This window comes from Priapulus caudatus, unplaced genomic scaffold (assembly GCF_000485595.1).
Source record: "Priapulus caudatus unplaced genomic scaffold, Priapulus_caudatus-5.0.1 Scaffold845, whole genome shotgun sequence".
NCBI lineage: Eukaryota > Metazoa > Priapulida > Priapulimorpha > Priapulimorphida > Priapulidae > Priapulus > Priapulus caudatus.
The window spans coordinates 68,083-80,051 of record NW_014577906.1 but is presented as its reverse complement, the minus strand read 5'-3'; the positions used below and the strand labels follow the sequence as shown (position 1 = coordinate 80,051).

General features: G+C 41.8%; 1 protein-coding gene across 1 annotated transcript in view; it reads left to right on the top strand.

Moving 5' to 3' along the window:
* The first annotated feature begins 3,147 nt into the window (after positions 1-3,147).
* The window catches only part of LOC106813928 (centromere-associated protein E-like), a 31,282-nt gene continuing 22,460 nt past the window's right edge, over positions 3,148-11,969 (top strand). The window contains exon 1 of the mRNA XM_014818169.1: positions 3,148-3,161. The gene's annotated coding sequence lies outside the window, so the exon portion shown is untranslated. The remainder of the gene's footprint in view (positions 3,162-11,969) is intronic.

Here is an 11,969-nt window from a genome sequence, read left to right as displayed (position 1 = left end):
AATTAGGTTTGTTGTTTAATGCCATTTAGGTTAGGGTTAGGGTTAGGGTTAGGGTTAGGATTATTAGTCATTAATCATTATAATCATTAATGATATCAAAGTTGGGAACACTCCTAATGGAGCGTTAGCCCCAAGAGAGGTGCATGGCTTTGGACAGAATGTAAAGGCTATATTATATAGCGCGACGATGTAATGTAGAGCTATCTTAATTCTTTCTGCTCAAGCTCTTCAGCTCTGAAGCTGATATATATATATATATACACGTTGTGTGTTATTTCGTCCAAATTGTGTAAGAAGAATAAATCTGTTACGACCATTCGCACGTTTTCTCCTGTGTGGTTTCTGAAGCAATATGTGAGATCCCATATACCATTCCTTTCTGTGCTAATTTACCGGGGGGGCCGGCACTCCATATATATTGGCATCGTAGGTTTGTGCAGCGGGAGAGACCCCCCTTTTTCACCCTAAACTTCCGTTCCAGTGCATCGCATTTTTAGAATATCTCGTTCCAGAGCATCACAAGTTTACATTTTCGGACATAGCCATTTCCAGAACATCCCACATTCAACAAACATTAGTTCCAGAGACCACCATTTTTAGGTCTCAGTTAGTTCCACAGCCCCCCATTTTTGACTTCGCAGTGGCACATGCCTACCATCACAGGCACTTGGAACATCTCAATAAAAAACTTTGATTACTACCAAAGTCTTAATGTTTCTCTACTCTATTTCGCCTATAATCACCTGTAAATGCCGGTCAAATGCTCATCTGCAACACACAAGTACACCGCCACACTAGCTGCTGCACACTGACACATAAATATATATTTATGTGTCAGTGTGCACGCTAGCGTGCGGCGAGCAGCGTGTGACAGTGTGGTGCATATGAGCATTTTGGCGCATTTACAGGAAATTGTCGGCAATAATAGGTGAAAGAGAGTATAGAGAAACATTTAAGACTGGTAGGCCTAGTAAATAGATTTCGTATTTATTTAGCATTATATTTTATTGAACGCTCCAAGTACCTGTGCCTACCATTAATATGGGCGTGAGTGCCCCCCCCCCCCCACGGCCAATGACGCTCGCGTCGTTAGAGAGAGAGAGAGAGAGAGAGAGAGAGAGAGAGAGCGAGGGGAAGAGAGAGCGATTTTGTTGTCTATGCCTACCAAATTACCAATGGCTATACATGTGCACGTTGACCTATGAGTATTTGGCAGGTATAGCATATGTTCTGTTGTGATGTGGCGATACACAGCCGTAGTAAAGCAAAATAAGAATATAGGGACAAGGGAAAATAGGGACGGGGGAACATAGAGTGGACCCTCTCCCAGGCGCCCGTCACCCCAGCAGTCATAAACATGCTCCGCATGCACGCGACATCACCGCGCGCTACAGTCATGAAACAATCGGGGGGGGGGCTCATCAATCGACACCGCGCCGCTCTCCGCAACGCACGTTCATCGTACGTGCTAGCAGCAAGTGCGACACACGCTGGCTATCTGCAACACCCGCTGTTGATTACACATCTCCCCCTTTGTCGTTGTACCGCCTACACTATATTTATATTCTAAACCGTTGACTTCGGTGTGCGCGTATCAGGGCCGCGAGATGTAGGCCGCCGTGATTATTTTCCAAGTTAATTTATATGTATTTAAATTTTATTTTTTGTTTGTTTCTGCAATTATTGAATTGAATAATACTGTCCCGGATGTGTCTCCTACAGTATTATAATCAGTTAATTGGCTCTATATCTTTTGCTACTACGGCTCTATCTTTTACTACTATATATAATTTTGCTAATTAGTTGAATTTCCAGGATTTATTCCTGGTTCTGGGTTATGTGATATTGTTATGCAGTTGCTACTGTCTTTTCTTTGCATGAAATCTCATCAATGTGCTCTCATTTATTTTGCCTGTCAATTATTGTTCTTTGCTTCTATTCATAGCGTTTTTTTCTCTTGCTATACATATACATCTATATATATTTGGGATCTGCATATATGTTTATTTATATTCCTGAAATCAGGTTCATGTAGATTCAGGTTTATTTGCATGTAGTTTATCTATAGTTTATTTATTTTTATACATCGCTCATATATAATTTTGTAATTATCTATCGTATTGTCATATGGTTTAACTTTCTGAAATATATTGCGGAGTGGCTGCATGACTTGAAGACTGTACAGTCAATTCGCCCTGCTTCGCTGCATTTATTAAAAAATCGTGACATTTATATAACCATGTATAAATTTTGATAGCGTAAATAAATTTTAAAATCTAAAATCTAGAGTAATTAAATATGTTCATGATTTTATATGAATGTATGTATAGTATTATACAATAATGTTTATCTTGACTGTTAAGAGTTAATTAAGAAACTAGGAAATTATCGGCAATAATATAATAGCCCGTAAAGGCGAAATAGATTGCCTTTGGTAGTAAATCCATATCGTGTTTATTTAGCATTATTTTTGTTTATTGAAACGCGCCAAGTGCACGTGAGCTCATAGAAATCGCAGCCCAATAACCAATAACCAATAATACGGTTATATTGGGCTGCGATTTCTCATACGTAGATTGAGCCCATGAGCGAGAGCGCTATTATATCTGTCGTGAAGTTTAGCGATTTCTATGCGTCAGCTGCGCATACGTTCAGTGCGTCGTATAACCATTGACGAATAGAGAGCGGTGTACTAAGAATAAGCCACGCCTACCCTTAGTCAATATACCCACCAATCATGTTCGTTGATTTAAAACTCGAATTCGCCGCGGCATATTCGGTTTTGTTAGACTCGTTTGTTAGACTTGTTGGTAAGTTTTGAGAAATACGTGTAGCCATATGTCATTTGATATACCTAGGTAAAATCTGGAAGTAAGATCATCATCGTAGCTAAAACCACTTACCGATACAAGTAGTGCGACACAATAACAATCAGGATATATTAGTTATTTGTCTTCGACAAGTGACACATTATTACCACTTCAAGTTCAGGCACTTGACAGTTGACCACAGCCACAGGGACTTGAGGCGAAATATAACACTTTTTTCTTTTCTTTTTCGCCTCAAGTCCCTGTGCAGTTGGCTAAACCGACCAGGCTCTCCGACTGTTACACGTCGTAGGAAACCTCTCGCCAACGTAGTGTTAAGCGAGAAGGGAACTTGTAAGTTGTAGCTAGACTTAGGCTAACCCGACCAGGCTGTGTGACTAACGTCAATACGTCGCTATTCTAACCCTAGCAATACCGTTTCTTGGAGCTAGACTTAGGCTAGCTCTAGTACTATAGCCCGCGGATCGCTGTCGCAGGGCTATAGCACATTCTGCCATAGATGTATCTTAAGCAAATGGTCAGAACTGAATTGTGACACCAAAAATTTATCCCCAAAACGGAAATGATGCGGGCTTTTTAAGACTTATCTATCAAGCGATGGACATCTACTATCTTTTTTGAGAACACTTGTCCACAACTTAGCACCAAGGTTATAGCGGCGTTCAGCGTGACGTACACGTGCCCCGGTCACCGTGTGTAAACATCCGAAACTGTGCTGGTTTGCAAAAGCGTTCGCAGGTGCGCTATTTTATATGTTTTGTTGTGGGCATGTTGTATTGGTAAAAGATTGTCAAGTTACTGCGTTATAATAGGATCTAAGTGATCGACATCGAACGGACAAAGGTGTTTCATTCATAGAATACCTAGTAAATCAAAATATCCAGTGAAACGGACAATTTTGTAATAGATGATAGGACTCTAGTACTAAGCTATAGCCCGCGTCACAGTGACCTGCCGGCAGTGAACTAGCTGCGGCAGTGGCACTGTACGCGCCGCTAGCCTATAGCTATAGTAGCATACTATACTAGTACTAGAAGCTTATTAGATTGAGAGAAAAATAACAGTACTACCCTGTTTGCATAGTTATCATTCGATTATATAGATATTGACAGCGCAGGTGCATATGTGAAATTAGCATATTTAACATGTTTACCAATAGCACTCATTCGTTCGCGCACATATAATAGGTTTACGCGAGCTTTGGAAATTTTGGCGCAGCAGTTAGCATTTTTTGATTTATGCCATTCTGGTCTGACAGCAAGTAGCTGCAAGTACAACGGTATTGCTTATGGTTAAGATACTGCGGTATATTGCAGCGTTAGTCACCAGCTGGTCGGGTTTAATTAAGCAAGATGTTCCGTGTAGGCCTACATGTACCAAATTGTTTTAGGGGGTCATGTTAATTTAGGCGCTAGAGATGCTTATTGATTGTGCGAGTGTTTATTGAGGCGCACGTACATGCATGCAACTCTAAGCTGGTCGTGCCTAAGACATGGTCAAATTAGCTAAGCATAATAACACGTCAAGATCTTTGTGGGTATCATCCGCCGAAGCTGGGTCGGTGATGTTTTATGTGCACGTGTATGTGTGGTCAAACATCGCGACATGTAATAAATCACACTAGAATTATGATTTTCGGATCTTATTGAGTATGCGTGATTAGTGTCCAGCTAACGGGGAGTTCTCCTAATAATGAGGATTTCAGTCAGCAAAGATTACAGCATTTACTACGCGGCCCTGCAGAAACAGTCGAGTGCAGAGAGACGTCGAAAAACGAAACGAAAGCTTGCTGGGCGTCTGTAATCCACGTTGGTACCATGCGATTGAGCGAATCAAACAGTCAAGTCCTCAGCACCATGCATGTCAATGAGATATGTTTCCCATGCTGACAACATCATCACTATTTGCTCTGGCCACTGTTTAATTTGGGCATCCTCGACTTGTCGATGTTAAATAGATGAGAGATAGATAGTATAGATAGAGAGAGTAGGGCGAGAGATAGTGGAGTGAGAGTGTGAGAGTGAGGCGAAGCAAGAGTGGAGTGGTGAGAGTGAGTGACGTGAGTGAATGTTATCTTGCAATTAATCTATTTAGCAATGTCCAAGTGTTTTTTTACTTCATTTCATTTGTCATTTCAAGAGTTATGTCGATATAACGCCAGTCTTAAAATATGAAATAATAATACAATAAATTACTAAAAGTCAGTGATATTTGTTTGTCAGTCAAAATTTATTTTTACCTAATACAATTATTCTTATATCTGCATTTGGCTATAGTTATGACAACTAGCTTAGAAACCTTGTAGCTAAGTATAACTGGTCGAACTTCACGTTCGGATGATAATCAGCATAGCTCACAAAATCAGCAAACATGATGTATGGAACAGTTTTGTTTAGCTGTAAATAAGCAAATCTCTAACTGACGTAGGTGCATTCAATTTAGAAAAAAACTATGATCATTTATAATTTTTAAATTTAAAATGTGTTATATACACAGTACGTATACATTGTAATCTGCTTTGTTAGATACACATAATCACCCAAGTAGATCATACACGAAATTATCTATATAAAGGGCCAATATAATAAGTATGCTAGTAATTAATAGTATCAGTAATTTAAGCTCTGGAAGTATGTGTCGCATGAACAAATCCTGGCAGAGTACTATAGCAGTATACCGGTAGCTGTCGGCCGACAGAACTTTGGCATCGTAGCGTAAGTCCTTTGCCACGTGTCAACACGCATTTTTATCGGCATATCAATAAAGTCAATATAAAGGACGTGAGATAAGGGGACCAATCGGGTTCTCGAACTGCTCTTGTGAGGCGTGTCGTTTCCTGCATTCATCGTGCCGACAGGGTGGATGCGTGTCAAAGAAGCATGGCGTAAAACATGCTGCATTCAAGAAAGGAGAAGCAGCATCACTCGAAGCTGAGCTTTTTCTGTTCCAGACACTGAGAGTTACATTTTTCTTTCTGGCACCTTTTAAAGTGTTTCTGTGAATCTGGGATGGTAACCTGGCTGTAACTGTACATAAAATGCACCGGCTATTAAAATAAACTACTACAATATAATCACTCAGGAGTGAATAATCATAGATTTGTAGATAATACGATAATGTATTTTTAAGGCAACGATGTAGTAAGCGATTAGACATACTGTCAATATAAATAAATCATTTTAATATGTAATGGGAATATGTTGTTTAGTAACATTTACGAGTAGGTCGGCAATTGAGAACAAATGATGTTTTATTTTTAGTATACTTCTTTGCGAAATAATTTATTCCATTCACATGCCCGAACTAGTTGATGACGTCGACTTGAATAGAGGGCTGCTACGGTGGCTGCATGTTTTTGTCCAATCTGTCAATGAGAACACGTACATGTAGGCACGATTATTGTTGCATAATAGCATGTCACATGATAGAGTAATCGTTGGCGATTTTGTTTAAATTGAAAACATAAATGTAGTCATGTATGTAGGTAATGTGCTAAATGTGGTTGGCAGTGTCAATAATTGGATTTAAAATCTTTACGTTGTTTTTTATAGGCATATGTGCAATTGAAATCTCATTAGCTACTTTGTAGCAAAAGACTTTGTCATTCTTTTCGAAGTTAAGTTTAGTTAGTGACGTTCTAGGTGAACTAAACTCTGCCTGCATGATGATTAATTGAATTTTCTCAGTGTGGTCACTATGATTTGTAGGCAACGCATATAATGATACTTATTACGAAATGATTAGAAGCTATTACGAAGTATGCATAGCATGCAATGCAGCATGGCAGGGCGGGCGCACAATACACAACAGCCCGGCCCAGTTGACTATACACATGTTTATGGTACACCCAGTGTTGGTGGGTTTGTCTGCGGCAAGTCGTTGAGATGGCGTAATTTCAGCGGCTTTTCTGTGATGAACGTCAGGAGTCTATGCAATAGACCATAGATAGACTGCATGTAGACTATTGATAGAACTCGCCTGAGACGTGGTACATATGTCCAGTGGATGCTACAACTGAAGCACAAATAGAAATTATGAGTATATTTACTTTTTTATGTATGTTGGAGCGCTAGTTTAACATGCAGACATTTACAATATTTTCGTCAATAATGAATAATGTTACTAAATTATTATACGGGCGTTAGAACCATAGAATGAGAGATTACATAGCAGCAAAAAATGTATTACCTGCTGACACTGCTGACATGCAGTGCTGTATGGCTCTTCGAGCTGTGCATTACTCATAACACTCGACACTCTCACTGGCCACTTTGCATGTTACAGTAAAGATTTGGGCAAAATTGCGTTTTGTAAACAAATCATACTGTACTGATAAGCTTGAAACGATTTGAAGTTTTTCATCGGTTGCGCACTGGTATATATTCCTGTTTATGGGCTGGCATTACGCCTTTATGTTTATGGCTCTGCCACCGCATCAAACAGCGGCTTCAGAAGCAATGCTTTTGCCAACCAGAATCTGCGCATGCCGCCAAAATGACGTAGTTTGTTTAGCCAACGTTGAACGCCGCTTATTTATGCTGTTATTCCTCAAGTCTTCGCACTACTGTGTTTTGTTTTCAATATGGCGGTTGCTGCTGCTTATGTTAGCTCTAGTACTATAGCCGGCTTACATTAACTGCCGCTGGGCTATAGACCCGACCATGGGGCATGCATGGACCACGGTAAGCTCCAGGCCAGTGCGAGCGGGAGGCTTATGTATTGTCGCCATGTAGAGGGGTGGGCGGGTGTGTTGGTTTGTTGGGCAAAAACATTGTTGTTGTGAAGTAACAAATTACAATAGTTTTGTTCATCTTTCCTGACAAAACTAATATTCAATCTCTTTGATGCTTAATTGTTGACTTGAGGCAACACAATGTTTTTGTCCACAACCTCCGCAACCGCGCACGCGCCTGCCCACATGCGGAATACATGTTCCCGCTGACATGCGCTGCTGCCAGCGCCGCCAGAAATGGCGGGCGTTTGAAGTTCGGCAAATCCCCCCCCGAGATGTTTGTTCAACCGCACGAAATTACCGAAGTATACCATTGGCAACGATAGTTGAGGTTCGAATTTTAGTAGGGCGGCTATACTTAAGACATATTCAGCTTCGGATAAGAGGCATTAATTGGCCTACCACAGACGTTTTATTAGTCGGGTATAATCGGGATAAGTTGGTACATTGCATGGCCCATGGGTCGATTCTATAGCCAGCGGCAGTTAATGTAAGGGGCGGCTATAGTAGCTAGAGCTATGGCTTATGTGTGCACGCGTGATTCTTCAGTGGCTAAGACTTTTGAGGAATAACATCATAAATACCTGGTGTAAGAGTTGTGGAAGTGTTCAAGAAAGATAGTGAGATGTCCATGTTGAATAGATAAGTGTTAAAAGCCGATCATTTTACGTTTGGGATAAATTTTTGGTCACAGTCAGTTTGACCGCATTTGCTTAGATTACTCTATGGGCAGATTGTGGCTATAGGCCTGCGGCAGGCGATCCGCGGGCTATAAGTCTGAGAGCTAGACTTAGGCCTACTTTACCCCGGGAGTGGGGTGGCAGCTCGACTACAAAAACGATGCGTCTAAAGACTCTCTAAACCAGAGGAATTGCTCGCGTTAGGGCTCTAAGTAGCTATAGCCCGCGCCCGTTACATAACCCCTGGCGCGCCCAGTTATCGACGCGGGCTGAATTAAATAGTTTAAATTGTACTAGAGCTACTCCGACGGCTGTGATTAGAGGATAAAAAGGCGGCAAATACCACTTTAGGCACTTAGGTATCACGAAGTGATGCACAGATTTTTGTGTATCATCAACTGATGCAAGGCAGACTTTCTGTATATCAAGGAATGATGCAAAAACCTAACGACTAACCTAAGTCCATAAAGTATAACCTTTAAGCTGCCTTAAGCCCGCGCACGACGTGGCGATTTTTATCGAGCAGTACGGCGATTCTGTTGGCCAGCCACAAAACGCCGAGATAATGCGCCAACGTGTGCGCTGCCGCGTCATCGTTTTGACGCCTGAAATCGTCGCTGGAGATATCAAACATGTTTGATATTTGTTGGCCCAGTGCTGAACAATCGGGTTCTACGTGTGCGCCGGCACTGGCGATGGATCCCGCAAACAGTTTTTGGATTAACCAATGCCAGATCGCATGATTTGAAAGCAGCGTGATGCAATATTGGCAGCGCCCGGTGGTGTGGTTTGAAGCAGGTCACAGTACAGTTCATACAGTGGTATGTCGCTGACGAGACGGTGAATTGTCAGCCGGGTGGCGCACACGGTGGCGATTTTTATCGCAGTACCGGCGATACAAAATTGACGGTACTGGTCGATAAAAATTGCCACGTGTGCGCCGGGGCTTTAGGTATCACGAAGTGTGTTAGTGGTTAGGGTTAGCAGTGCTCCGAAAAATACAGCCGTTGTCCGGTTGTCCGAGACAAACCAAAGAAATTTGCGCCGGACAACCTAAACCAGTCTGAGACAGTTGTCCGGTTGGAACACCAAGCGAAAATGTGAGACGAAAAACGGCACTTTATTTATTTTTTCTGTTCAGGTGTTCTCCAAGAGCAGCTTATAGCCTGGCGGCCGCGGCCATTATTCTAATGGTAGTGTGAAAGCGACGGCATACGGTCAGCTGCTATTCCCAACACTGGTATCATGTCAGGTTTTCTGATTTATGAGAGGTGAACTCGGATTTGGAACGAGCAAACGCAGCAAGTCACACCCTGGACATTTGGTATTTTATTCCATTAGTTATTTTGATTTTCGCGATGGGTTTGCGCATGCAAAAGCAAACAACAAGTGGGGATTTATGTTGGATGCCAAAAGTTTTTAAAAAAGAAGAATTGTGTCAGTCAGATGACTTGAACGTTGTTGTAACATGTAACTTCCAAAAGTGCCGCAATACATCTCCTCGCGATCTACATTTCAAAATTTTTCTGGGGGAGGACCCCAGTACCCCGCCTGCTTGTTTTTTACGCCCTCCTTGGAATCTTAGATCCGCCACTGAACAATTAGCATATCTTGGAAGGCAGAGAAAATGAACAAAAATGTCGCGCTCTTTTCCGGCATGGCACCAGACCAAAGATTGACAGAGAAGGTAGAGGAGCCGTAGGGTGGTGGAGAGGGAGGCGAGTGAAGCCAGTTAAAATGTTGTCATACCACTATTTTGCGGCGCAGTTTGCTGTTTTTGGGCCCTCCCTTGTTAAAAAATCCTGGGCTAACGCAGTGTTTTTTGGGTGTTTTCCTGATGCCATCATTATTATGTGGCTTGAAAATAGGATATTTTGGGATATTTTTATTGGGACACACCAGAAATTGCTTGGCGGACAACCCGATTTGATGGCCTGGGTTTTTTTTTTTTTTTTTTTTTTTGTTGCCAACGCGGACACCACAGCATTTTTTTTCTTATTTTCGAGCAGCTGTTAGGGTTAGGGTTAGGGTTTTTGCATCATTCCTTGATATACGGAAATTCTGTGCATCAGTTGATGATACACAGAAATCTGTGCATCAGTTGATGATACACAGAAATCTGTGCATCACTTCGTGATACCTAAGGTGCCTAAAGTGGATTTGCACCGATAAAAATAGAATTCGTGACGTTTCGTTTTTATTTTGCATACTCCGCCGCATACGCTATATTATTATTAATATTATTATACTATAGTGTTACTATTAGTATTAGTATTAGTAATATACTACTTACTAGTATTACGCTGACCGGTAGTTAAGTGTACTAACTATCTATCATATGGCGCGAACGATTTGAGTACCGGTAACATTTCTATAAATTCTAGCCATTATAGATACATGTCTTAGCTATAATCTGTGAATTTTGAGTTTATTGAAGTACGATTAGTCTAATTAATTAGCAAATGGACGTGCATATTCGTCCGAGCATCGGACACCTGTTCGTATGCGCTATTCGTCCGAGCAGTTGTTGTGCATGCGTTGTTCATGTTGTATTAAATAAATGTAATGTAATGCTAGTCTAGGGAGGTGCCTACTCCCTAACCACGCCTACTCTCTAACCCTAACCCTAACCCCAGCCCTAACCCTAACACTAACTATAAACCGACTCGGTTCTCTTATTATACGCTCGGTTTCGTATATATACGCGAGTGATAGTACCAAACACTATCTATGGTGTATAACCACATACGCAACGCATGTATGCAGGGGCGTCACAGCCGTAGGGCTGCCGTAGCAAAACGCTAGGGGCCCCCAGCGTAAAGGGCATAAAATAATCAAAAATCTAAAGGGTAAATAGCATTTTAGAGCATCTAGATTTAAAAATTGTTTGGGGGAGACCACCCAGACCCCCCTTCACACTTTCTACCTACGGCACTCGTGCCGTGCGCCTGCGGCATGCAACATGAACTGCTCGGACGAATAGCGCATACGAACAGGTGTCTGATGCTCGGACGAATATCCACGTCGTTAGCAAATATGCACGTGTGGCTATTTGAACGTGAAGCTCATAGGCTAATACACGTACGGCTATGGCCGGTGAAACGAGACGTCACGAATTCTATTTTTATCCTCCAATCACAGGTCGGAGCAATTCCTCTGTTTAGACGCATGTCTACAAAATAGGGTAGGTATGTGCCACTTGCGAGATGGAATTGGGGGAAATATGTGAGAAGGGGGTCTCTGGAACGGAAAATATATGTGAAAAGGGGGGTCTCCAGAACGGAAATTTTGAGGTGAAAAGGGGGGGTCTCCCGCGGCACATACCTACCATACAATCAAGAGCTAATAATACCTAGAGTGTACAACGGAAAAACGGGAAAATAGTGCTATTTCACGACTACATTATTCTACTTTGCCTGCGAGTCTAGAATAATTTCATGGTATTGCATTAAGCAGAATTCCTTGCTCTCTACAACAAGACCAATCCAATCGCTTGTCAATACGATACTCCTAGGCTGAGATATCGGCTCCTAAACCTCCCCTCCCACATGCCTTACGCCGCTTTGAATCCACATCATTCAGCAACCTACACGCGTCTAAGCATTGCTTCGTGAAAGTTCGATTTTTCCGCGATAAATTTATGAATGAACGGTGCTTCGCTTATGCCCTTATCTTCCATTATCTTTCCTAGCACGGCTAATGCCCGTCATGATGGAGCCGGCTCCATCA